A 26,927-nucleotide genomic window follows, 5' to 3' on the forward strand; every position below is an offset into this window, starting at 1 on the left:
GTCATTTTCTATTTAAAAGAAAAGATGCAGGCGCCTGGGTGGCTCAGTTGGTTAAGCTTCCGACTTTGGCTCAGGTCATGATCTCACCGCTGGTGACTTTAAGCCCCAAGTCGGGCTCTGACAGCTCAGAGCCTGGAGCCTGCTTCGGACTCTGTGTCTCCCTCTCTCTCTGTCCCTCCCCTGATTTTTAAACATTAAAAAATCATAAAAAATAGTAAAAGAAAAGATGCAAAGAGAGTATATAGTTACTTTCTGGGGTTCTTACTAGTTTTGGAGCTTTGGTAGAACTAGGAATGCTTACTGATGATATGTGATGTGTTTCACAATAATACACTTGTCATTTCAAGAATTTGTTTAGTTTGTTTTTGACTGCTGTGGATATGCGTGTGTTATATAGCTGGTGGCGTTAAAGTTTTTCTAACCCCTTCCTTCAAAGTTATGTAATGATCATTAATATTTATTGTTTGCATATTCATTCTAAACACGTTTATGGTTCAATCCATAAATCTGTTCTTGCTATAACTTCTTATATAGAATTATTCGTAATTACCTTACAATTACTCTTTCACTGTATTCTTCACAGACGTCAGTCAGATTTATCAAGTGTAGCCTTAATATCATCTAAACTTTATTGCCATAACTGCAAATACCCAGGGATGTCTTACAGTACAAAGCCATTAGCGCTAACTGCTCATGAAATTCAGTGCCTTAGAGAACCTAATGGACTTGCGATCATTTCGCAGGACCACCAGTGTGTTTCATGTCCACTTACTTATTTCTCATACACAATCATTTATTTTATCTCCGAGATTACAAACATAGTACTACTCAGTTATTTACTCTTCATAAACCATCTAGTCACTCTTACGAATATCAAATCATAATAGAGATTATAATACATGAATGCTTATAATAGGCTTATTAAAAACAGGTCGTTACATTCTTATTATTGTTCAATATTGACATCAACAAAGTGAATGGCAATAAAATGATTATGTTTCAGAATATGTAATAAAAATGCACAAAAGAACATAATAAAATGTTATTATGCACCATAAGGAAAATAAATAGTTTTAGGAATGAAACAGTTGAACCATTAAAAATGTTGTGAAAATGATTTCAAAGTCCTTTGTGGCTAAAATATAATATTGGATAAAACCATGATATAAAAGTTTTATTGAAAATTAAACTAGTTAATTTCAAAAGTTGAAACTAAAGTTGGATAGGTGAAGAAAAATAAATTTAAACTTCTATCATACTCAAACACACATAAGTGAATATTTAAATTTTTATTAAACCAAAAATACTACATTTAATGAGTCTGTTGATAAAATACCTTTTATCAAGTGAGACAAACATGAGTTGCTGACATGCTTAAAAGATTCACAATTATGAAACTTGGAAGAAAACTGTTCATGATGATATTTCAATAAGAAGTGGAGATTTTATATATCTTAGCCAGTTATCATGAGTCATAGCTGAAAAGAAGGATCAATGACAGTCTAAAGAAATGCCAGACAGTCTAGACAGGCTGACACTTAAAACTACCTTGAAATGTGTATAATATAGAGTGGGGTGATGCAGAGACACTAGGCAATATACAAGAAAAAAATCTGATAAAATTTGTATAATGTAATGTGTGAGACCTATTATAAACCACTTTGTAAATCCTATGTAGGAAAGAAAAAATTATCTTACCTCTGCATCTTCTGAGTTTTTAGCCGAGATAACTTTAAAAGAAAGAAGAAACAAGTTTACTAACTTGTATATCTCATGTATGCATGGGAGTAACTCCCTGAAGTGGCTTACAGTTTAGGCTTAAATACCATCTTCATAGAGATGTAGGCTTTTTAGGGTAGAGTAAATGACTTTTAAGAAAGATGAATGGGCTCTTGGAAGAATAGAGGGGAAGCATGATAGTTTGTGACAAAGTCTCCTGGATGTGGTATCAACTTTAGGCGACACTCCTGTGATGAGTCAATCTTCCCTAGGTGATGGATTGCCCAGAAAAGGAGATTTTTGACATGGAGTTCTTTTTGGAAGATCTGCCTGGCTTTAAGCAAATTAAGGGCAGTTCAGAGTGTTAAAAGATAAACTGAGGCACATTAACATTTTCAAAAGTTATTTTGATCAAACAGTGTTTCCGGGCAATGCCAAACTAAAGATGGTTAGGAACTCTGGGTAAGGCTTTTATAGAGCGGATGAGGAAAGGAAGCCAGATGTTTTGATTGGCGATAGCTTAAACTGTTGCCTTAGTAGGAGGAAGTCTGTTTGTCTGCGATTGGCTGTTCTTAGGTATGATTTCTTAACCTCAAGGAATTTACAGGAGTTTACTCTGGTTTAGGTTTTGTTTTTGTCCATGTGGACTCTCAAGGGCATTCGAGCTGACTCAGTCTTATGGTCACTTGTTGAATTGCTTTATCAAAGAAAGCTTCTTACTGTGTTTGGTCTTTTTCAATTGCTTACCGCTCAAAATAATCAATACACTAAAGTGGCATATTTTGGGGGTGCCATATTCTTCTATCTTTCATCTTAAAAAGATCCAGAATATATAGGGACAAGGACACTTTGTTTAGAAGTCCGAGGCATATATTGTATTAGATATTGGATGTCAGGCCAGGGAACAGCTTTGCTAAATGTATTCAAGGAATATTTGTTCTGAAAAGGTCGTGTGGAAAAAAATCTGATCTCAAATCAGTTTGGGAAGTACAACATCATACATCTTATGCTAGGACCAATAAGTTACATTAGTGTATTAAACACTTTGAAAATTTCTGAGGAAAAGACATTTAATTTCATTAGTCTATCACATCCCAAACTCACTATAACAACTTCATGTTTTACATAACACATATAACTACTTTCTTATATAATTCATCAATGTTTAGTAGGGTGTGTTTCCTGGAGATGGTATGCCATTGACTTCTTAAAACCAAATTGATTATTTAAGAGAGGCTGATTTATTCACATTTATTATCACAATAAAAAACTATTGGACTTAACAAGATGTGATTTAATCATCATGCCTTATTCATTTAGAAGCATATCTTGCTTTATTCTGCTTCCCTTGATTATATTTCACATATTTATTACATTTCATGTGTTTCTTTTTAATTTTTAATTTAATTTTATTAATTTTATTAATTTAATTTAATTTAATTTAATTTAATTTTATTCTATTTATTTATTATTTTTTAGAGAGCTTAGCATGGAGCCTGATGCAGGGCTCTATCCATGACCCTGGGATCATGACCTGAACTGAAATCAGGAGTTCCATGCGCAACGAACTGAGTCACCCAGATGCCCTTGTATCGCGTTTTTTTTTTTTTTTTTTAATTGAAGGTTTGTGGCAACCTTGTGCCAAGCAAGGCTGTCAGCACCGGTTATTCCAACAGCGTTTGTTCAGGAGTTGTCTTTATGTCACATTTTGGTAATTCTCACAATGTTTAAAACTTCTTCATTACTATTATATTTGTTATGGTGATTGAGGATCAGTGATCAGTGATGTTACTATTGTAATTATTTGGGGTGCCATGAACTGTGCACGCATAAGACGGCAAACTTAGTCCATAAAGGTGTGTGTTCTGACTGCTCCACCTAGCAACACCCTTTCTCTCTAAAACATGCTCTGTTTTGTTTTTGTTTCCCTATTCACATCAATCATTCAACTTAATTCAGATAATGACTTCATGAAACGTACACACTTTAAGTAGAATCACTCTTACCTCTTGATTAGACAGATGGATGATAGGTAGATAGATAGATAGATAGATAGATAAGTGATAATACACACACAAGTCCTTTCTTCAAATAAAATTCATAATGTGATCAGTCTAACTAATGTATTATACAAGGGCATGGAAATAACCGAATATTTTTGACATTTATAAATTATAACTCAAAAATGTGGCACAAAAATGACTTATACTCTTTTATTTCACCTTGTTTCCCAAAAAATTATGTGAAGGTCTTTGGAACAATGAGAAAATGACATAGACTTATCAAAATAGCATACTGATCAATACTGTAACATATAGTATAGTAACAAAATGTCCTCCAACACCCTGGTATTTTTTGTTTTAAGGGACCTGCATGGGTATAAAAACTTTCTCCTACAATACATAAGGACTGAAGGCCAGCCCAGACTTTTGGAGAAAAGAAAGGTTCAGAGAAGGTGGTGATCTAAAAAAGAAATCGTTGGGACACCTGGGTGGCTCAGTCAGTTAAGCATCCAACTCTTGATTTTGGCCCAGGTCATGATCATGGAGTTGTGAGATCAAGTCCCATGCATTGGGCTTGGAGCCTGCTGAAGATTCTCTCTCTCCATCTCCCTCTGCCCCCTCCCCATATGCATGCTCATACACACACACTCTCTGTCAAAAGTAAATAAATAAATGAATAAATACATCTTTAATAAATTTTAAAAAATAAGTTAGAAAAAAAAACCTTGATGAGCATGAGAAGTGAATTATGTAAGGACTAGAAAACATGATGGAAAAATAAAGTAATTTTAGCAACTCCTGTACTCTATTTGTATGCACAATGTTTTAAGAGTAAAATTTTACTTTGCTAATGAATGGTACCTTCTCACCCTTCCAAATATTTCATCATAGCCAAGTTATTAGAAGTGTATAGTTACATTTTTACAAAGGTTTCTGTGATCTCTAAATAACAATTCCCATGCACATTCCTACAAAGAGCAGTGGCTTTTTCTATGGGAGCTCACTAACTCAGAAATAAGAAATCATTCCTAAACATGGCTCCATATCATATTACCTGAAGTGCGTTCAAAAATATAGATTTAAAAATTTGGTCCCAAAGGACATTAAAACAATTTCTTCTAGCTATTCATGCATTGGCATGCATCCAGTGTCAGCAGATCTGTGATAAACGGAGAATATCAGCAAAGAGGAAAGTAAGATACAAGTGGAAGAATCTCTTTCACTTAAGTAATTTTAGATTGACCTTTTGTTCCTTCATGGAGGCTGTGGGAGAATTTAATCCATCTAAAGTATATAACAAAGAAGATAAATATTTACAATTATGAGAAGATGTTAGAAGATGTTACCTAGCAAAGAAGTATCCTCTCTACTCTGAAGTTCACAGAGTATGTACATAAAAGGAAAAAAATGCAAGAAACACATCGTGACATTTACAATGGAAAATTGTGAACTATGTTCTAACAAGTAATTCTAATAAGTATTCACTATCTAATCATTAAAATTCTGCAGTTGTGATTATTTTCATTAAAAATTGTATTTTAGGGGCGCCTGGGTGGCTCAGTTGGTTAAGCGTCCGACTTCAGCTCAGGTCACGATCTCGCGGTCCGGGAGTTCGAGCCCCGCGTCAGGCTCTGGGCTGATGGCTCAGAGCCTGGAGCCTGCTTCCAGTTCTGTGTCTCCCTCTCTCTCTGCCCCTCCCCAGTTCATGCTCTGTCTCTCTCTGTCCCCAAAAAAATAAATAAACATTAAAAAAATTTTTTAATAAAAAAAATTGTATTTTATTTATTTGGTGAAACTCAAGGTTTCATTGTAATGTCTTTTTAATCAGGTTACTAAATTTTTACCATTTCCATATACACCAAAACCTTGGTTTACAAGCATAATTTGCTCTGGAAACATGTTGTAATTCAAAGCCCTTGTATATCAAAGTGAATTTCCCCATAAGAAATAGTGGAAAGAAAATCCAAAATATAAAGAAAATAAATTAACCTGCACTTACCTTTGAAAACCTTTATGGCTGGTGTGAAGGAGACAAGAGAGAAGATTATTGTGTAGATGACTTTCACTGTCACTAACAGAATCACTTCTATCTATTGGCTCAAAAGAATCTTTTTCTTTTTGTGCAGTTTTAACAAGGAACCTATCCAATGACCTAGAATGAAGCAAAGTGTTCCTAAGCTGACTCTTATCTGGAACAACAAAGGACAGTCCATAGGTGCTTTGGAGTGACAAAAAATACACTAGGGCCAGTTGTAGGCATCTTACAACATTCTGAAAATTCACCGATTTCTGCCAAATATCTCAGCCTGAGACTGAGCATCTGAGCATGGGAAATGATCACCCACAATCCCACAGTGAAAGAGAGAGAAAGAGAGAACCATTGGCTCAGGTGTGATCATATGACATTGCAAGATGTCACAGTTTTATCAAGTTAAAATTTATTAGTAATATTTGCTCATCTTGAGGAATATTCAGGGAACAAGTTACTTGCAATCCAAAATTTTACCGTATTTGATATTAAACTTAAAGGCATAATAAGTTGATGTGTTAGCAAGGAATTTTTGTATTTAATGTGTTTAATGTAGTTAATATTCATAATCAAATGTTTGCCTTTTAGTGTTATTTTTTTAAAGTCTTTTTTAAAAGTCCTCACATAAGGGGACTTATACCCTAGATGTATGTATCTAATATAAATAATATCAACTCTTTTTTTTCTTTTATGCAACACTTTAAAAAGGAAATACTGAGTAGCGGGGATTTATATTAAATTATCTAATTTTAAATATAAATAATCTTTTAAGTTTGCAGTATTTCACTCAGTAAATATCTGTCAAACGTGGACTTAGTAAAGGCCTTGTTAATTTCTGGGAAGAAAATGGTAAACAAAGAGACAGATTTGACACTCTTGGACCTTATAAAAATGGATAAATTTGACATCATTGATAAATATTTAATCAAATAAACCCACCTGTGTGTAACCATGTACTTCTTGTGAAGAATACAAATAACTTGAATGCACATAAATGATGATATTGGAATAGATTTTGCTGAGATATGTTAACACCTGATTCATATGGAAGCCTCTAGTTGGTTATATTACTTTCTGTTCAGGGGTACCATATACGGAAAGGAGAAGGAAAGAAAAAGTAGTATTCCACTGTGTTACCACAAATGTATAATGCAGAACTGGCACAGTGGACCCACGTGATCTTACCCAGCATCAAACTTTATGAAACCACATAAAGCTCTGAAACAGAGAAACATTTTTTTTTTCCTTAGGGAGCCAGAAATCCATCAAATGCTGCTGTCAAAAAATGTCTCTTCTCTTCCACATATTACAGTACCTTTGGTTCTGTTAAGTATGACGTACGTAAAAACATTGATCAACAAGGAGGGCTATTTAAGTCATTTCACTTCTCCATTTTCACTCCCTTAAGTACTCAGACAGGAAAGGTGCTTAAGTGATTAAGCCCCATTTTCCAGCCAGTCATGCCCTGTAAATCTGTACATTTCAGGTTGATTTACAGGTATAGCCTTATAAAAATGGGACTTTGCAAGTTTTTAAGTTAATAAATTTACGAGAAAATCTGAGGTAGTTCATTAGTGTGGTAAGGAGAGTTTTGGTTTCACAGGTATGGAGGGAATGGGTTACAGGTCTATCAATAATTTGCATAGCTTGATTATTAAAAAGTACAATCTCATTAATAACCTTGAGAAATGTACCTATCACCTCATAGAATTATGACGTTTAAAAGAAATTATATAAAACCTATTCTGTGCTAACCATAACACCTGGCACATAGTAGGCTCTAAATAATGTGATCTACAAGTATTCCAAAGTGAATAATAATAAAATTAGTTTTCAAATACGTTTAAAGTGTTAAAAGTAATTACTTTGTGTGGTAGCTAACATAAAACTCTATGGTATGTTATAGGGATTTGCCTTGCATTCATTGTGAAAATAGTCTCATCTTGCTAACAAGAGACATAGGAAAATTCAAGTCCTAAGACTTTCTGTGTATCATGTATAAAAAGTAAAAAAATAAAAATAAATATATGTTAATAAAATAAATACGAGAAATAGAAAGTTAATAACAATAGAAAAGAAAATCAAGCCTCTAAAGATATAAATGATTTTGCTAGTACATAATCCTGGAATACATAATTATTATATTAATTTTATTCTAGAAGTACTTTTTGAGCATTTTTATATAAATGATTTTTCCCTTAATTGATAAAATGCCTGTTATTTATTTATGAAGGCAGAAAGATATGAACAATACAGAAAAGCAATGTTAATTCCTTAGGTATTGTTTAAAAAAGAAGCCTATTGTTTTCTAACCTCCCTGGACTACTGAATGAGATAGATCAAGGAACATGTACTAATAATGTCACAAATAGCTTACATAATAACCTTGTATTTCTTATTGTCAAAATACCTAAAATTATAAAGCTATGATTTAAACCCAATTTTTCCATTTACTAAATGTGTCATATTGTCACATTCTTTAAATAAATATCTCCGTTTTCTTACCAAAAAAGTGAGAAAAACAACAATGAAGTGTATCAAAATATGCCACTTTAAAATATTGATATTCTAAGCTAAAGACAATTGAGAAGAAACAGATAAAAGAGAAGTTCTTTGCTCTCCCTTTATTCACTAAAAGCAGTAGGTAAATTTCTAAAGAAGTCCATTTCTCTATTAGGAAGGACATAAATTAGTCACTGGAGACAAAATTAGACCCTTTTCCTCCTAGGGAGGGCACCAGAGGAATCTATAACAAATCTTACTAACTAGCTCTGATCTTCCTTTTGTTTCCTGTAAATATTTACCTTCCCACGTTTGATGCCCCTAGAAATTCAACAGTATTTTCCTTTGTCTTGTCACTTCTCTACAAAATGTATTCTTCTTTTGCTAACATGCCATATAAGCCCAAGTTTTAACCACCACTTTGAGTTCCTAATCACTGAATACCTCCACGTGTATGTACAAGACACACATTAGTAAATCTCCATTTTTCTCTTGTTAATCCATCTCTTATTGCAGCTTAATCCCTGAGGTGAGGACACATGTAACATTCAAGGAACTCTGAGTACTTTCATTTGAGTGAGCTGTATTGAAAAAAGTAAAAATCAGTAGATTTTCAGATTTTCAGATGCATTGCAAATGTAATATGCTCATTTTGAATAAAGCACATCCTTTGTATTTGCTTAAAACAGTGAGAGTTGATTATTGGTTCTATGTGTTTATGTAATAGTATATAAAAGCATACCTATATATCTATATCTATATCTATATCTATATATCTCTATCTATCTATATATATCTATCTATACCTATATGGTGTATACACGATGCAGACAATATGATAGCAAATAACTAAAACTGATTTTAGAGTTTGTAATTTATATAACTATTCATCCTACATGGAAAATCTATCACCTGACATATTCATGAAAAATGCTTTGAGGATAATAGTCTGGGGGCACCTGGGTGGCGCAGTCGTTTAAGCGTCTGACTTCAGCCAGGTCACGATCTCGCGGTCTGTGAGTTCGAGCCCCGTGTCAGGCTCTGGGCTGATGGCTCAGAGCCTGGAGCCTGTTTCTGATTCTGTGTCTCCTTCTCTCTCTGCCCCTCCCCCATTCATGCTCTGTCTCTCTCTGTCCCAAAAATAAATAAATGTTGAAAAAAAATTTAAAAAAAAAAGGATAATAGTCTTATATATTTTAAGATTTTTTTTAAATATCAATGATTTGTAGTTGAAGTGAACTTTTTAATTTTGTTTAAATTACATTAAGTTTATTTATTTATTTTGTCAGAGAAAAAGAGAGAGACAGAACATGAGTGGGGAAATGGGCAGAGACAGAGGGAGATAGAGAATCCCAAGCAGGCTCAGCTCTGTCAGTCTAGAGCCCAAAACGGGGCTTGATCCCACAAACTGTGAGATCATGACATGAGCTGAAACCAAGAGTTGGATGCTTAACTGATTGAGTCACCCAGGTGCCCCTGAAGTCAATTTTTAAAAAAAACTTATACAGTGTTGTTATGAAAAAAGATAAGGACCCAGATACTATACCCGCATTCAAGGAAATGTCATGGAAATACAGTATCTGATATAATATACGTATGACAATAAAAGACTCAGCAGGAAAGATTGTGAAGAGTTTTTCTTTTAAGAATTATTTCATCATAAAGGTGATCAAACTCCTACACAAATAAGCCAACTAACAAAAAGAAGGAAAATACTTTTAAAGATTTTTTTGAACTAACCGTCTTCCTTAAAGGTAATACATTAGCATTAGTTCAGGAAATGTCATTGTTACTTGGAGAGAGGTAGATGAATATTTATCATGGGCATGGTGACTCTAGTGTTATAGGATTAAGTATGGTGTATAGGTTAAACTTGTGACAGTAAATCTACATAGAAATTGTAAACAGTTCTTAGGCTTTCACTGCTATTTTACAAAAATGGGTGTAACTTTCAAAAACAAAAAATCTGTTGTGTTTCATCCCTCCCAACTTTTTTTGAATTCCTCAACTGTACAGTCTCCAGGCTTGTGCCAGATATTGTTTTAAGTGTCTATATTTTCTCCCTTTAGAATGCTACAATGAAATACATTTTAAAATGTATGGAGGAAATTCTTTTAAATATAGACTTTAAGAAAATTTTCATAAATTAGTATAATCATTGCATCATTTTCAGAAAATATATAAATAAGATAGAGATTCAATTAAGAAAAATTAGCTATTGCTTCATTGATTTTTCATATACTATTCCATAAACACATAAACTAACAATCAAATCTACTTGTTATTTTAAGCAAATACAAGGACATGCTTTATTCAAAATGAGTATATTAGACTTGCAATGAAGCTGAGTCTGACTACTGATTTTCATTTTTTTCAATATGGTTTATTCAAATGAAAATACTCCGAGTTCCTTGAATTTTTCATAACTTCTCTTTAACCTCCTTTTCTTTTTTTTTCTCTACTCAAAGAATCTCTACCAACCTTTTAAAGACTCTATTGGCTATCTGATATCTTAGAGAATTTTCTCTTATGCCCATCCCTGCCGTAAACCAGACTTTAAGATCTTTCTCAGACTCTATATTGTGATTTTCAGCTTACATTTCTAATTAGCCAATAATATCCTCTATCTAGGAGAGAGACTGGTGCAAATTGACGCTAAACAAAGGTAATAACAATGAATGGTGAAGATACTTGATAAGTCCCCATAGTCTTCCTGCCTTGATTTTAGGCATTCCTCAAGATTCTAAATTAATTCTCTTCTCTTCACATTCTTCTCCCCTTTGGAAACATTACACATGCCCATGAGTTCAACTGTCAAAATATCTCATATATATATATATATATATATATATATATATATATGTAATTTGTTATTTTGTTTTAGTGATCAGTACAATTCTTCCATCTCCTCAGAATTTTTATCATGCATTCCAAGTGGCTGCGGGAATGTGTTTATCTGGAAACTCAAGCCAGCAGCTTGAGTGACACTTAGAGTAGATACTAAAATTTTATTATTTCTTATTCCTAAAATGTTGTTTGGGTACAATAGGCCCCTGATCTCTTTGATGACCTGAGGAGTAAATAAGCAACTTTGTCATTCTCCAAACATGCTCTTACTCTTCACTTCCCTATACCTTTTAGTACTATAATCTCCCCCAAATTAGTTTAGAGGTCTTGTAATCATTATCTACCTACTACACCCTTACTCCTTGTAAACAAATTCTGTCATACCTAGTTCTCCAAAAGTACTTAGTGTGTTTTCCCACCATTCTTTACTTTTCTTTCATGGTCATGCACATTTAGTAGAAATGTTCTGAACTTCAACCTAGAAAATCCTAACAGCTTCTTTCTTATTATTTTTAATGCTAACTATATAGAAGTTCTATATACTCTATACAATACAGTGTACAATATACACAATACTATATACAATGCTAACTATATACAATTGAATCTAAAAAATGTAAAGTGACAAATGTTTCTGAAATTTTGTTGTGATATTATTTTCTTTCTCAAATACATATGATGATTTTTCCATTACTTATTTATTACCTGAAAGCCAATAAATAAAAGTTTAAAAATCACAGCAGATATGAAAGGAAGATGATCTTTTAAACTATTAAAAATAATATTTAGTAGCGATTTGCGATTTGGGGTCTTATTAATAAAAGTGTGGTGTATCTACACCCAGAAGACAGAGAAAAATATTAGAATGATAGTTGTAGTAGAAATAAAGAAAAATGATCTCTCCAATATGATTAAATTATGAAAGATGCTATTTCAAACTTATAATACATTGTGAATTTGAAGATAATTGCACTGAAATGAAATTTTCTTTCCACTAGTATCTAAGCTATCAGCTTTAAAACAGCTTAAACATTTTATCTGTATGTTTTGTAATTAAATGAATTTGGTCTGCCCAATGTGATATAATTCAGGGTTTCTTATTGGCACACTGTAACTCAGTGTTTTTTTTTTTTTTTTTTAATTTTCAGGGCAAATGTGGTTGTTATACTATGAGATTACAATTTATAGGCTAGAATCAAGAATTAAGAATCAAGAATCAAGAATTCTAGCCTTCCTACATCCTACATGGGGCAGGTTCATGTCCTTGATGGCTGTCAAATGCTCCAGGAAGTAGTTCTATAAGTTAAAGTTCTATTTATAATTATCTAAGACTTGAAACTAACTAAATATTAATATTATATCATTTATATATGTTATTTTTGCATATTTATTCTTAAATATACTTTAACATCTTCTAGAATAATTTGCACCAAAAATTAAGAGAAAGCTTTGTTTTATTTGAGATTAAATCAATATTTGTTTATATTTCAGAAAAATCATCATTCTGATACCACCACCTTTGTGATATTTGAGTCACTCATAAAATACAATGAGATCAGTCTGCGTTTGTGGTCCTTGCATTCTCATTAATATTTGCTTAGGTTGAAGTATCTGATTACTACATTATGTTATCAGGCTTACTCAAGCCCAAATACTTGTATTTTGAAATACAAATTACTACAATTTTATTTTTTTATTTAAAAGAGCATTTATTTTGTTTTAAGTTATATGCATTCTGGATTATTTCATGAATGGCTTTTTTTGATATTAATGGAAATGTTATGAAATATTTGCTATAAAAAGGGAGTAACGAAACAACATCAAATATTGGGGGAAAAATGCAACAATAGGAACTCTCATTCATCGCTGGTGGGGCTGCAAACTGGTACTTTGAAAGCTACTTGGAAGACAGTTTGTCAATTTATTACAAAGCTAAACCTACTCTTACAATATGATCCAGCAATCACACATCCTGGTATTTACCAAAATGATTTGAAATCTTGCATCCACATAAAAACCCTCACACAAATGTTTATGGTAGCTTTGTCAATAATTGCCAAAAAATGGAAACAACCAAGATATCTTTCAATAGATGAAAGAAGAAAAAGAAAACAAACAATGCATCATATATCATGAAATATTAATTCAGTGATTAAAAAAATAATAATCTATGAAACCACAAAAAGACATGAAGGGATTTAAAGGTGTATTGCTAAATGAAAGAAGCCAGTCTGCAAAGCCTATATATTGTCATTCCAACTATATGATATTCTTGAAAAGTTACAACTATTGAGTAAAAAAATAAGGTTTCAAGGAAGAAGGAGGAAGAAGTAAATATGTACTGCAAAGGAGATTTTAAATCATGTGAAACTATTCTTTATGATATTGTAATGGTAGATACATGACATTTACATATGACAAAACCAATACAACTGTACAACACAAAGCATGAACTCTCCCATAAACTATGGACTTTTGTTAATAATAATAATGTATCAAGCCAAAACCATCCTGAGAAGGAAAAACAAAGCCAGAAGTATCACAATACCAGATTTCAAGATATACTACAAAGCTATAGTAATAAAAACAGTATGGTACTGGCACAAAAATAGACACATGGATCAATAGAATAGGACAGAGAGCCCAGAAATAGGTCCACACTTATAGGTCAATTAACCTACAACAGAGAAGGCAAGAAATCTAAGGTGGAAAAGACAGTCTCTTCATCAAATGGGATTGGAACAACTGGATATTTAAAAGAATAAACTAGACCACTTTCTACACCGTATACTAAAATAAACTCAAAATGGATTAAGGACCTAAATGTAAGAACTGAAGCCATGAAACACTGAGAAGAAAGCATAGGCAGTAATTTCTTTGACATCAGCCATAAAACCACTTTTCTAGATATGCCTGCACAAGGCAAAGGAAACAAAAGCAAAAATAAACTACTGGGCTACACCAAAGTAAAAAACTTTTGCACAGTGAAGGCTTAGTTGGTTAAGTGTCCGACTTTGGCTCAAGTCATGATTTCATGGTTCACTGAGTTCAAGCCCCATGTCAGGCTCTATGCTGATAGCTCAGAGCCTGGAGCCTGCCTCAGATTCTGTGTCTCCTTCTCTCTCTGCCCCTCCCCACTCATACTCTGTCTCTCTCTTCAAAAATAAAACGTGGGGCGCCTGGGTGGCTCAGTCGGTTGAGTGTCCGACTTCGGCTCAGGTCATGATCTCGCGGTCCGTGAGTTCGAGCCCCGTGTCGGGCTCTGTGCTGACAGCTCAGAGCCTGGAGCGTGTTTCAGATTCTGTGTCTCCCTCTCTCTCTGACCCTCCCCCGTTCATGCTCTGTCTCTCTCTGTCTCAAAAATAAACGTTAAAAAAAAAGGTAATTTCATATTTTTTTGTAATATAATGAGGGAAGCAGTACGATTTTATGATTAGTTAACAGAATATTTTTCAAGTTGGGATTTCGGGATTAGCTACACATGGTAAATATCTCATGGGGCAGAGCCCTTTGAGGTTATCTGTTCCACTGAAAATTATCCTGCACCACTACTGCACAAAAATCTGCAAAGTATCATGTAACTCTAGTAGGTCTGGGAACTTTAAGCAATAAGAAACAATGAATTTAGCTAATTACATTCCCCCAAACAGTGCTTGGATGTTCTTCACCCCTATGTGACATTAAAAGCATGTGCCACTTGTATTCTTGCATTATTTCCAAATTTCAAATATTTTGGACACATTTTACATCTGGATCTATTAAAGAATTCTGTAGGCAAACACTTTTCTTCCTCAAAGTGTCTTTCCTTTTCCTATAAGTTATAGATTGTGTGTTAGTTGCTTTAACACCCTGATCCATATATTACTTGGATGAAATGCAGAGAATTTAAGTTACTGGTTTCCTATAGAAACATTTTTTCTCACTTGGAGATCATATCTTTTACTTTATCAAGGAAATGAATTGAAAGTTTACATAGATATGGGTATGAAATGTAGGTTGATCTCACATTTCTCTAACATGATAAACGTCATAAAATAGAAGAAATTTAGAAACATTAGGTGGAAAAGTATGTTTATACAATGTTAACATTTGAATATTTTTTCACAAGTTATGGAGAAATTTAGAAGTTTAAAGAATTCTTGATATTCAAAATACGTCTTTATAAAAGACTAAACTTTAATTTTATATCTTGGCTGACTATTTCTGATACAATGTTCACTTAGATTACACCAATTGGATCTTCATTATTATTGTTAGTAGTAGTATTAACAGTAAAAATATCATTTGGTTCTTGTTTGACTGATAAAGTTAGACCAACACAATGTAAAATGGAATTGAAATTTGATCTCACATAGACCATAACAAAATTCCAGTAAGAATTTTCTTCACTACTTTTTCTTTATAATACCTGTACAAGTAGTACTATGCTTAAAAGAAACTTCCTTAAGGATGAAAATCAAGTAGTTTATAACTATCCTGGAAGATCTTTGAAATGACCTTCTACTATCTTATAAAATATGCCCATGTTGGATTTTCCCTCAATATACTCCCACAGTCATTCAAGCTTTTCTGATTTAAAATTAAAATTAGTCATGAGAAGAATTTTCCCTTGAGAACTGTTATAAAAAAAAAAATTCCATTCACCTCACTGCCAACTCTCAGCTTCTACTACTTGGATTATCTCAAGACCTCATGTAAATTTATGTTTTTAGATATCTCCATATGGAGAATAGTTAATTTTGAAAATAAGGAAAGTCTGTGAACTGGCCTGTAACTTTTGTATGCTAGAACTTCTTCAGAAAACTAATTTTTGGGTAAGATTTTGGCAAATGTGAAGACATTCTATTTAAATCCAACATGTTCAAAATTGTATAAGACATTTTTTTTTTAAATCAGGAAGGTAATCTGGATATATGCTTAAGAAATTTGTTTAAAATGAGAAAGGATTTCTCACTGAAGAGTCAGAAAAAAAAAACAGATATCTACCTTCAGTTTGTTGAAAGATCTTGTCTTCTTTCTTATTTTATATGTTGCTTACAGTATGGGTTAAGATGTTATGAGTAGATTTAGAACCTACAAGAGAGAAAAATGTATGACTTAGTGATTGGAGTAAGAAATGTTTAGGTTCAGGAGCACCAGGGTGGCTCAGTCAGTTGAGGATCCAGCTCTTGATTTCGCCCTAGGTCATGATCCCAGGGTCATGGGGTTCAAACCTGTGTTGGGCTCTGCACTGAGTGTGAAGCTCACTTTAGATTCTCTCTCACTCTCCTTCTACCCTTCTCCCCTGCTTGGTCATGCTCTCTCTCTCTCTCTAAAATGAAAAAAAGAAAAAATGTCTGGGTTCAAATTTTAATTATACCACTTGTTAGTTTATTATTCTGAGAAAAATTAATTGATCATTTTGATGATTTTTAAAATATATTTAATAATACTTACCTCATTAATATATATATACATTAAGGTATATAATATATTACTGCTCTATCCAGTTCTCTCACCAAAGCCCCTACATATGTACAATTGAGGCTGTGAGAGCATCCAGTGAAGTCTCAATAGAGCAACAGACTCATATTGCCCATATGTGAATTAAAATGCAAGATCTTTAATATTTTCAACATAAGGGCATTATGTGGTATGAGCAAAGGACAGAGCCATGTACAGAAAATTAGATTCGAGTAATAAAGGATAAGGACACAAGGCTCCTAGACAGTTCTTTCAGAGGAGGCTTCTGAAAACTGGGTGGCGCTCTCTGGAGATAATTGTACTAGAGGTGGGTGTTTGGAATTTTCTATCACATTGTTCGTGTAAGAATTCTGTGATGAATAAGCAAATAGAAACATGCAGAATCACCATCTTTGTTTTGTGCTCCAAGGCCTACTCTCTCAGGCAGAAAAGAAGAGCTTTACCAGGAGCTAGTGACTCAACCCTCCAGAAAAGGATCTAAAACACAAAAACAAAATTAAAAAAAAAGTATGAATAATAGAAAAAAAATAAATCGCATGGCACATGAAATGTGCGACCAAACAGGAAAATCATGACCTATAATTCCACCAGTAACTAAAACAAACAAACAAACAAGCAAAACACAAATGAAATAAGTGCTTCTATCATTCTATCGTTCTGAAATATATTGTTCAGTAAAAGTCGGGATAAAAAACAGTTTATCAGAGTATTGTATAGCACAAATCATGTGACAGTTGTTTTTTTTTTTTTAAGTGTGATCTTCAAAAAGATTCACCAAAAGGCTGAGTAAATTGTGTTTTTCTCCGAGTAATGGAAATGAAGGGACTTTCATTATTCTACATCATTTTGTAAATTGCACTTTATACAAAATTTTATATTTTGTAACTAAAATCGGAACCTGTGTACATCGAGATCAACTCTCTTATATTTTATAAACTATTTATTTTGATATTTTATGCGCTCACATTCAGGAGACAACACAAGAATTAGTTACTAGAGTTAAGCACCTCTGGGTTCTGATAATGGATTCGGCAAATTATATCAGCATCTAGCTCTTGATTTCATAAACAGCGATAATAAAACATGTCCTGTTCTGCTTATGGCAGATGCAATTTGAAAGGAGAAAACAGAATGACATATGTGAGAATTCCTTGAATGCTCCATAACTAGTAACTCTCTTGACTAGCTTATCTGATGAATCAGAAGAGTGACAGGATGCTAGAAAGAGATTATATTTAAACTGTTTAGATCTGAAGAAAGAAATTGTTGATCACTTGATTTACTGCAATTCCTTTTTAATCTATATATGTGAATATGCTTTAAATGTAAGCCTTGTTTTTAATTGAACTAATTCATGTTGAAAAAATTGTAAGCAATGCATTTAAAGGATTGTAATACATTTCACTTGAAATAAGAACGTGTTGGGGCACCTAGGTGGCTCAGTCAGTTAAGCGACCAACTTGTGCTCAAGTCATGATCTCAGGGTGCATGGGTTCAAGACCTGCGTAGAGTTATGTGCTGACAGTTCAGAGCCTGGAGCCTGTTTTGGATTCTGTGTCTCCCTCTCTCTCTGCCCCTCACCGGCTCGCATTCTGTCTCTCTCTCTCAAAAATAAATAAACATTTAAAAAAATAAATAAAGAACTATCTCAGAGTTGGAAGATCAGTGTTTGAAATATTGAAGTATTATTTTCTTAATTAGCAAAGTAAATTAAGCACATTAAAATATTTGGCAATCTTTTAGTGGTCTTGTATTTTGCAGTAGAATAGAAATGAATTTAATTTAAACAGAATATGATGAAATTTAACATTATTAACTTTAATAAATTAATAATTATAGAGACGAAGTATGTTTTGAAAGTGACATTACTAGTTTTACTTTTACAAAATTCAATATTTTTGAAACTTATGCATAATTAATTTATGCAAACTAGATGTATGACATTAGACAAAAGAATTTTTCATTTAAGTATATGATTGGTAAGTGATGATATTCTGGTACTCATTATTTTAGCATATTATTTTCTAAACATCTTGAAATGATTTCCTTCAAATTGTAATTCAAAACTCAATATGCTTTGAGTTATATCTTTGCATTACAATACTCTCTAAAGTTTGATGATTTGTAGGGGAAACATTAACTCTTCCTTTAAAAAAAGCAATGGATTTTCAGCTTAATGAAAATCATGATTTGGATAATCCGATTTCTATTAGTTTTACTCAGATGAAATGCTAAATCATTAGAATGCTTTTATTTTTACTGCTATTGATTAGTTTCTAAGTTCATCTAAGACAGGTTTAAGCAGCCAACTTACTGAATGTAATGACAAGTTTGGGTTAGGCAGTTAAATATTCAATAAAAAAAAAAATCCTTGAAGGTCCACAAGTCAAACAAAGAATCTTATTGGAGAGAAGAGCTTTGATGTTACCCTAGAGACAACTTAGCATTTGATGAAATTGTGCTTAACATTTGTTTTTGGATACTCTACATATTCAAATTGCCTTGCTCTAAAACACTAAAGAAAAGATTTGAAAATTGAAAACACCTGGAATTCTTAATTAATGATTCTTGGCACCTTCAATTAAAATACAAATAAATTCATAAACAATGGAATAGAATTGTGCTAAAAATTTGATTTAAAAGGTCCATATTTCCGTAAATTTGACTTAAAAGGTCCATATCTCCATACCGTCTTGTCTATTAAGGTTTTACCTCTTTAAGGGATGAGTAAACTGTCAGTTCTCTCATTTTCCAATTGTCATAGTTGCCTCTTACAAGGAAATTGAGTGGTAATTTCAGGAAAGACCTTAACAAAGTTTTCATGAGTATCTAACACATAGTAGTTATTCAATATATAAAGAATGAAAAAAGAAACTACAAAAACATTGATAAGAATATTGTTGACATCCAATAATGATTTTAAGGTGAAATTAAAGAACATGGGTTCGGATTTTTCTTCACTTCCATATTTCCATTAGATGTGAAGATTAAGAAAATGATTGTGCACAGTATCTTATTATGTGTTGTTAACTCATTTCGGCTCTGTGTATTCTTTTCACAACATGCAGTAATATGACAGATATGTTGCAAAGGGTGTTTTTCTTCACATAAGCGTATTTTTGCTCTGTGCATCAATGTTGGCACCATATCTCCACAGAAAATTTTGAGACATAGAAGACAAAAAATGAAAAATTTCACAAAAAATGAAAAACTCAGACTCCTAATAATGCCTCAATTTTTAAAGAAGTCAACTATGACTTATTTTTATTTATAAAGTAAATGTCTGCTAGTAAACTACCAGTACTCTACCAGTAAAAATGTGTTAAAATATAAATTTTATTTATTCTTTAGACAAAAATATTCATTGAATATTTACTATGGGATGCTCACATATTTTGCATCTATGTAGAATTAAATGATAAGTTGTATATTAATTTAACATTTACTCAATTAAATGCCTAACATAATCCAAATATTATTCTTGTAACTGGAAATATAACAGTTTTTAAAATGATCAACAATGTCTTTTTTCAGGAAGGTTGCTTTGAAGAAGGAAGCCATAAAATAGAACAGATGTAATACATTGTATGTGAAGTGCTGATAGGTACTATGGAAAAACATAATAATAAAATATAAGGAGGATAGAATAGCAGCAAAGAAGTGGTTGTGAAAATTTAAATAGGGAGGTGAAAGTAACGAAAGATAGAAAGGGACTCATGCAGGTAAACTGTGAAAAGGCATTTTAGGCAGAGTGAGAAATAAATGCAAAGACCATGGATCTGAATGTGCCTGCATACTCTTGCTTGAGGAAGAGCAAGAGACTCTTACACATGAATTTAATAAATATGCCAAGTTCCAAGTATTCCCTTTCTACCCAGACTTCCCCATTAGCGTGCAAACATGGCATTATCTCTCCCACCTTTGTGGGGGCGGGGGGGACAACAACAACAACAACAACAACAATGTGTTATTTTGAAACATGATTAATTTTAATATGTTTACAAGGAAAGAGTAAATTCACCAGCAGAAAAAAAAAATTACAAAAATTAACATTTTACAGATTTTTAGTCTCAAAGCACAATACATTTTTCATAGAAACAAATATATCACCATCATAGGTAATAAGAGAAATAAGAGAAAACGAGGCAGGTAATAGGTTGTGAGTTCCTGGAGACGAAGCAAGCTAGATTGTGTATGCCCTTATTAGCCTTACCACCTAAGACAACGGGCTTTTCCTTAAAGAGGTATAGGGTGCCATTGCAGGGCACTGAGCAGAAGAATATAGTCTGAAGAATTTGAAGAATTTTCTTTTCTTTTTTTTTTTTTTCAGGATCACTGTAATTGCCTTGTATTGAATAGATTAAAGGGGAATGGAACAAAGTAGAGGGAAAACACCTTCTGATATTTGCAACAATCTTAGAGAAATAAAACGATTTGAACCAAGTCTTGAGAGAGAGGTAGCATGGTTTATGGGTACAGGGAAAAGAAGAGAGGTGAAAGAAATGACCTAACAATTGGAGGACTAGAGAAAATGCTTTCTAAGCTGTGGAAGACATTGGAAGGAGGAGATATTTTGTTTATTTGTTGTAAGCAAGGGAAATCGGGAGTTTGGGTTTTGACCAGTTTCATATGCCTATTAGATTTTCAAGTGGAATGGCAGTTGAATATATGACTTTTGAAGTGATCGCAAAGGTTCAGCTAAAAATATCAATGCATGGATTATCAGCATGCTGATATATGAAACTATATATGGGGGAAATATGTGGTCCAAGACTTAGGGCCTTAGTCACACTGTTGTTAAGATTAGGAAAGTTGGGGAGGGGCACCTGGGTGTCTCAGTAGGTTAAGCGCCCGACTTCCGCTCAGGTCACGATCTGTTTGTGGGTTCCAGCCCCGCGTCAGGCTCTGTGCTGACAGCTCAGAGCCTAGAGCCTGCTTCGGATTCTTTCTAATTCTTTCTATGCCCCTCCCCAACTTGTGCTCTGTGTCTCTCTCTCTCAAAAATAAATAAATATTAAAAAAAAAAAAAAAAAAAAGGAAAGTTGGGGAGAAAAACCCTAGTAGCCTGAGATGGAGCAGCCAGCGATGCACAAGAAAAAAATCCTTCACATCAAGTGAAGAAACTTCAAGGGAAGAGAAGAGACACGGTTGTGTCAAATGCTGCTAATAGGTCAAATGAGAAGAGGTCTGAGATTGGATTGAGCAGCAGGGAGGTAATTCGTGAACTTGACAATGGAGGTTTCAGTGGATTAGCAGCAAAAGCCTCACTGAAATATTTTCAAAAGAAAATGGGAGAGAATTTGAGACAGTGAGTGGAAAAAAGGTTTCAGTTTAGCTGCAAAGGAAAGGAGAGAAATGCAGTGATTGCTGAAAGGAGGGTCAAGAGGGTTCTTTTGTTTGTTGTTGTTGTTGTTCCCCCCCTCCCAAAAGGTGGGAGAGATAATGCCATGTTTGCATGCTAATGGGGAAGTCTGATTAGAAAGGGAATACTTGGAATTTGGCATATTTATTAAATTCATGTGTAAGATCTGAGGTGTCCTGACTGGGGCTCCTCTTTCTCTGGCCTCGCCCAGCCTCCATAGCATCCAAAGGTCAGGCAATAATCGCCGCTGTCACCCTCAGGTTACAGGGAACAGCTGGGGTAGCCCAGCGGGCCGGACGCATTGGTCCGGAAGGCCCTGCGAGGGCCAACCCCACTGGACTTCTTGGTGCCTCTCTGCCCCAGCTGGAGAAGGTGTCGCTGCCCGCCACGACTTCAGCGTACACTTTTAATTTTTTTGCTGCAGCTACTCGAGAGGCCTCTTACCTACTGCCAGTTCCCTACTTATGCGCTCACCCTGGCCTCTGCTTTGCTGCCCCAGGCCTCTTCCTAAACCTTCTCAGCTGAACTACTTCAGCTCAAGTCCAGGATGGCTAGGAAATGAGAGAGGTAGGGAGACAAAACAAATAAATCTTCCAGCTGGTTCTAGGAGAGACAATTCTGGGGTGTATTCTACAGAGTTCCTCAATGGTCGAGGGGACACCAAGTCCAGATCCCTAAGAATTAAAGGGCTAACTCCCTCTGTATTTGCCTTTTCCACTCCCTAGCTCCCTCTCGCCCTGCCCCCCTCCCTTGCTCTCTTTCCCTGTTCCCTGAGTTCACTTACCATATGAAGTACAAGCACCCAGGCCTTCCCCCTGGCTCTGTGTTGCAAGGCACTCAGATGAGACAGTGTTCAAGGATTTTAATTGCAACATTATTTAAAATGTTAAAAATACAAAGCCAGCATTTAAAACAGTGCAGGACAAGTTAAACATTATTGAATATTATGTATTCAATTAAAGTTAATTCAATGTATTCAATTTAAAGTCATTAAAATATTTTGGAAGAAAATATAAAATGTCTCCAAAAGCTAAATCTTGGGGTGTATATATGGCTGTATTTTATAATATTAATTCTTTTCTTTAATTAAAAACAGTTTCTTAAGTAATTTATACCATCTTTGAAAACATGAAAATACAGTAATTGTTAGGTATGAAGATAAATACCAACAGCAAAGCATACAATACAGGAAGGAAGTCTGTGTATCCCTTTTGTTGCCTGAAGGCAAATTGCACAAATGATTGGGTTTTAAGTAGTTCAACAAATACAGTGAAAAGAATAAATATATTTTAACGACCTGGAAGGTAGCAAACACTGTACCAAAAGGATAAAAAAACAAAACAAAACCTAAAGTAATAGCATCTTTTAAATTTTTTCTGCTTTTCTATGTGTAATCATATTTGTAATATGATTTGTAATCGTTTGTAATGTGTAATGACCAATATTACTGAAAATAACTACCACACGTTGATAGAAGTGTATGGTAACACTCTCTTTTTCACGTAATATACATGCTTACAGCCTTTTTGTGTGCTTTCGTTCACTGAACAGACATCCACATTTATTTAATCACACTGATGTCTTTAAACTTTTTTTTTTTCCTTCTTAGTTGATGGTTAATTTAGAGGCTATCCCTAGATCTAAATCATTTGCACTGTTTCATTCTGTGCTTATTACCTAGTGCATATCTATGCCATACATCAAATTTAATGTTTTTATGAGGGTTTTAATGCATTACTGGAATAATGACATGTTAATAAAATTTACAACATTTTATTTTATTATATAAATGGATAATCTCCTACCAACATGTTACAAGAGAAATCCTTACAGTCTATTATGTTAATAAAGATATAAAATCCCCAACAGAAAATGGACTATAACCTAGAATAAATAAATAAAAGATCACAGAGATATATTTAACCATTTTATTTCAATTACCAGTAAGATGCTTTTAAAATTTAAGAAGAATGTTGGTTCTTATAGGATCTTCGTATCCTGGAGATTTAGATGATATCTTTAGGACTATAATGGCTCCCTTCTAACATTTGGAATGATTCCATGAAGATTTGAAATTTCTATGGAACTTCTATTTGAATTTTGAATCTGCTTATAAATACATTAAAAAATTTAAGTATAGTTTCCTATTTTGGCAAAACAATGAATTATGTTTGAAAGTAAGACTGAAGAATATTATTATAGAACTTCATGAAATAATGAGTTCATTAATTTTGTGCTGTTATTCCTTGATTCTGAAAACATTTACCAAATACCTTATATGCGCCAGGCACTGTTTTGTTTACCAGGTTGCAAGAGAACTCAAGCCAAAGTTACTGCCTTTAATCTAGTGAAAGGAGACAATCTATAAAGTAGAATTAGAGTGACACCTGGGTGGCTCAGTCAGTTAGGCATCCAACTCTTGATTTCAGCTCTGGTCATGATCTTGTGGTCATGAGCTCCAGGCTTGTGTTGGGCTCTGTGCTGATAGTGCAGAGCCTGCTTTGGATTCTGTCTCTCTCCCTCTCTCTCTGCCCCTACCCACTCAAAAAAAAAAAAAAAAAAAAAAAAAAAAAAGCAAAAACAAAAAAGAAACAGAGAATTAGAAAACTATGGGACATCAAATGGACATCCATGTTAGGGAGAAAAGAAAGGGAAGGAAGAGGATGAAATGAGGGTGGGAGTAGCACTACAAGTTTAAAGAGAGTGGAAAGGGACACTTCACTGACAGTAACCCTGAGAGAGAAAAGAGAGCCAGCAGTGAGGAAGAATGTTTCAAAGAGAGTACAATAGCCCTGAGGTGAGACAGGAGATGATCTGATGTGTTTGAGGATTAGAAATGAGCTTCGTGATTTTGGAGCAGTCAGTGAGAGAGAGGGGAGCTACGCTGAAGAAAGACTGATGGATGCAAGATTCTGTAGACCACTACAAGGAGTGATCTGCATTGGAGACTCAATCCTTTATCAGAGTCCTAAAGCCACAAGACAGTCTTCTGTATTTCCAAAATAGAGGCTTGGAGTATCTATCACGTAAGCAGAATATTATTCCTGAAAACTTCAGAATCTCCATTAAACTATAAGAAACAGGCAACCATGATAAAACAGACACATGAATTTCCCCAAAGAATGTCAGTATCTATAATTGCTTTGAGTTTCTTGATCCAAACCATTTGCTAGCATATGGAAATCGGGTTTGTCTCTTGATCCAGGAAGTTAAAGTGTTATTAAATTTAATGGATTTCTAGAATTCCAATTCATTTCCATTTGTTATTGTGAAGACAGCTTTTACTTAAACTATTAACTTTGACAATAACAATCTAAATACTAGCACAAATTATGAATTTTCTAAAGCATGTTGACTCATTGCAGATCCCAGCAGGAGATATACATTTAGCATGTTATGTTAACAACACGGAACAGGAGGCTGACATTGCAAATGTGGCTTCATTTCATTTGTTAATAATTATTATTCAATATTAATGTCAATAGTTGCAAATATAATGAAACTTACATAAATAATAGCTATGGGGAGGGACAGAGAAAGAGAGAGAGGGAGACGCAGAATCTGAAGAAGGCACTATGCTCTGAGCTATCAGAACACAGCCGTACTTGGGGCTCGAACTCCTGGACCTTGAGATAATGACCTGAGCAGAAAGAAGTTGGATACTTAAGCGACTGAAACACCCAGGTGTTCCTGTGACCTCATTTTTTAATAGCAATGGTAAATATGCTTTAAATGAATGTTTTATATTACAACAGCTTTAGATTTACAGAAGAAATTCCAAAGATAGTAGAAAGAATTCTCGTATGTCCCACACTCAGTTTCTAGTATTATTATCTTATTCTAATTATGATACATTTGTTACAATTCATAAGCTAATGTTAATATATCATATTAAATAAAATCCATATTTTATTTAGATTTCCTTAGTTTTCACCTACTGTCTTTTTCTGTTCCAGGTATACATGGAAGATAGATATCACATTACATTGAGTTATTGGTTCTCCTAAGGCTCCTCTCCACTGTGACAGTATCTCAGACTTTTCTCATTTTTCATGACCTTGATAGTTTTGAGGAATATTGGTCAAGTATTTTATAAATTTTCTCTTAATTATGATATTTCTGTTTTTGCTTCTTTTAATTTTTGTTTTGTTTTGGTTTTTAGAGATTAGAATGGTATTATGATTTTTTTAGGAGAAAAACCACAAAGGTAAAGTGTTATTTACATCACATCGTATCAAGAGCACTGTTATGGATGAAATGTATCTCCCTCTCCCCAAAAATAAAGTTCTAACTCTCAGTATCTCAAAATATGTGATCTTATCTGTAAAGAGGATTGTTGCAGATGTAATTAGTCAAGTTAAAGTGAGGTTATACTGGAGCAAGGTTGGCTTCTTTTTTTTTTTTCAATTTTTTTAAATGTTTAATGTTTATTTTTGAAAAGGAGAAAGAAAGACAGAAAGCAAGTGGGGGGGGGGGGCGGGTGCACAGTATCCGAAGCCGACTCCAGGCTCTGAGCTGTCAGCGCGACACAAGTCTGGAACCCACAAACCACGTGATCGTGCCCTGAGCCAAAGTCGACCGCTTAACAGACTGAACCACCCAGGTGACCCTAGCGTTGGTGTCTAATCCAATATGCCTAGCATGCTTGTAAGAAGACGGCCATACGAAGACAGAGACACAGAGCGAATGCCATGTGTTGATGAAAGCAAAGATTGGAGTTTTGTGCTCGAGTCCAGCTCTAGCAGGTCCAGGGGTTCCTGAAGGATGAACGGCACTGGCGAAAAAGTGAAAAAAGTAAAGTAAAATAAAATAAAACAAAAATAAAAATGAATGCAGACAACAGCAGTGTGTTGAACTGGCCGCTTTATTGTGGCAAACATGGCGTTATATTTGCTAGCACTTTCCTCATAGCGTACGTCATCTGTGTTTTCTGGCATTACCTAACTCTAAAATTGTTCCTATGTGTAATCACCCTTTAAGGAATAATATGGTTATTTTCTCA

This window comes from Herpailurus yagouaroundi, unplaced genomic scaffold (assembly GCF_014898765.1).
Source record: "Herpailurus yagouaroundi ecotype Mexico unplaced genomic scaffold, PumYag 28, whole genome shotgun sequence".
Classification (NCBI taxonomy): Eukaryota; Metazoa; Chordata; class Mammalia; order Carnivora; family Felidae; genus Herpailurus; species Herpailurus yagouaroundi.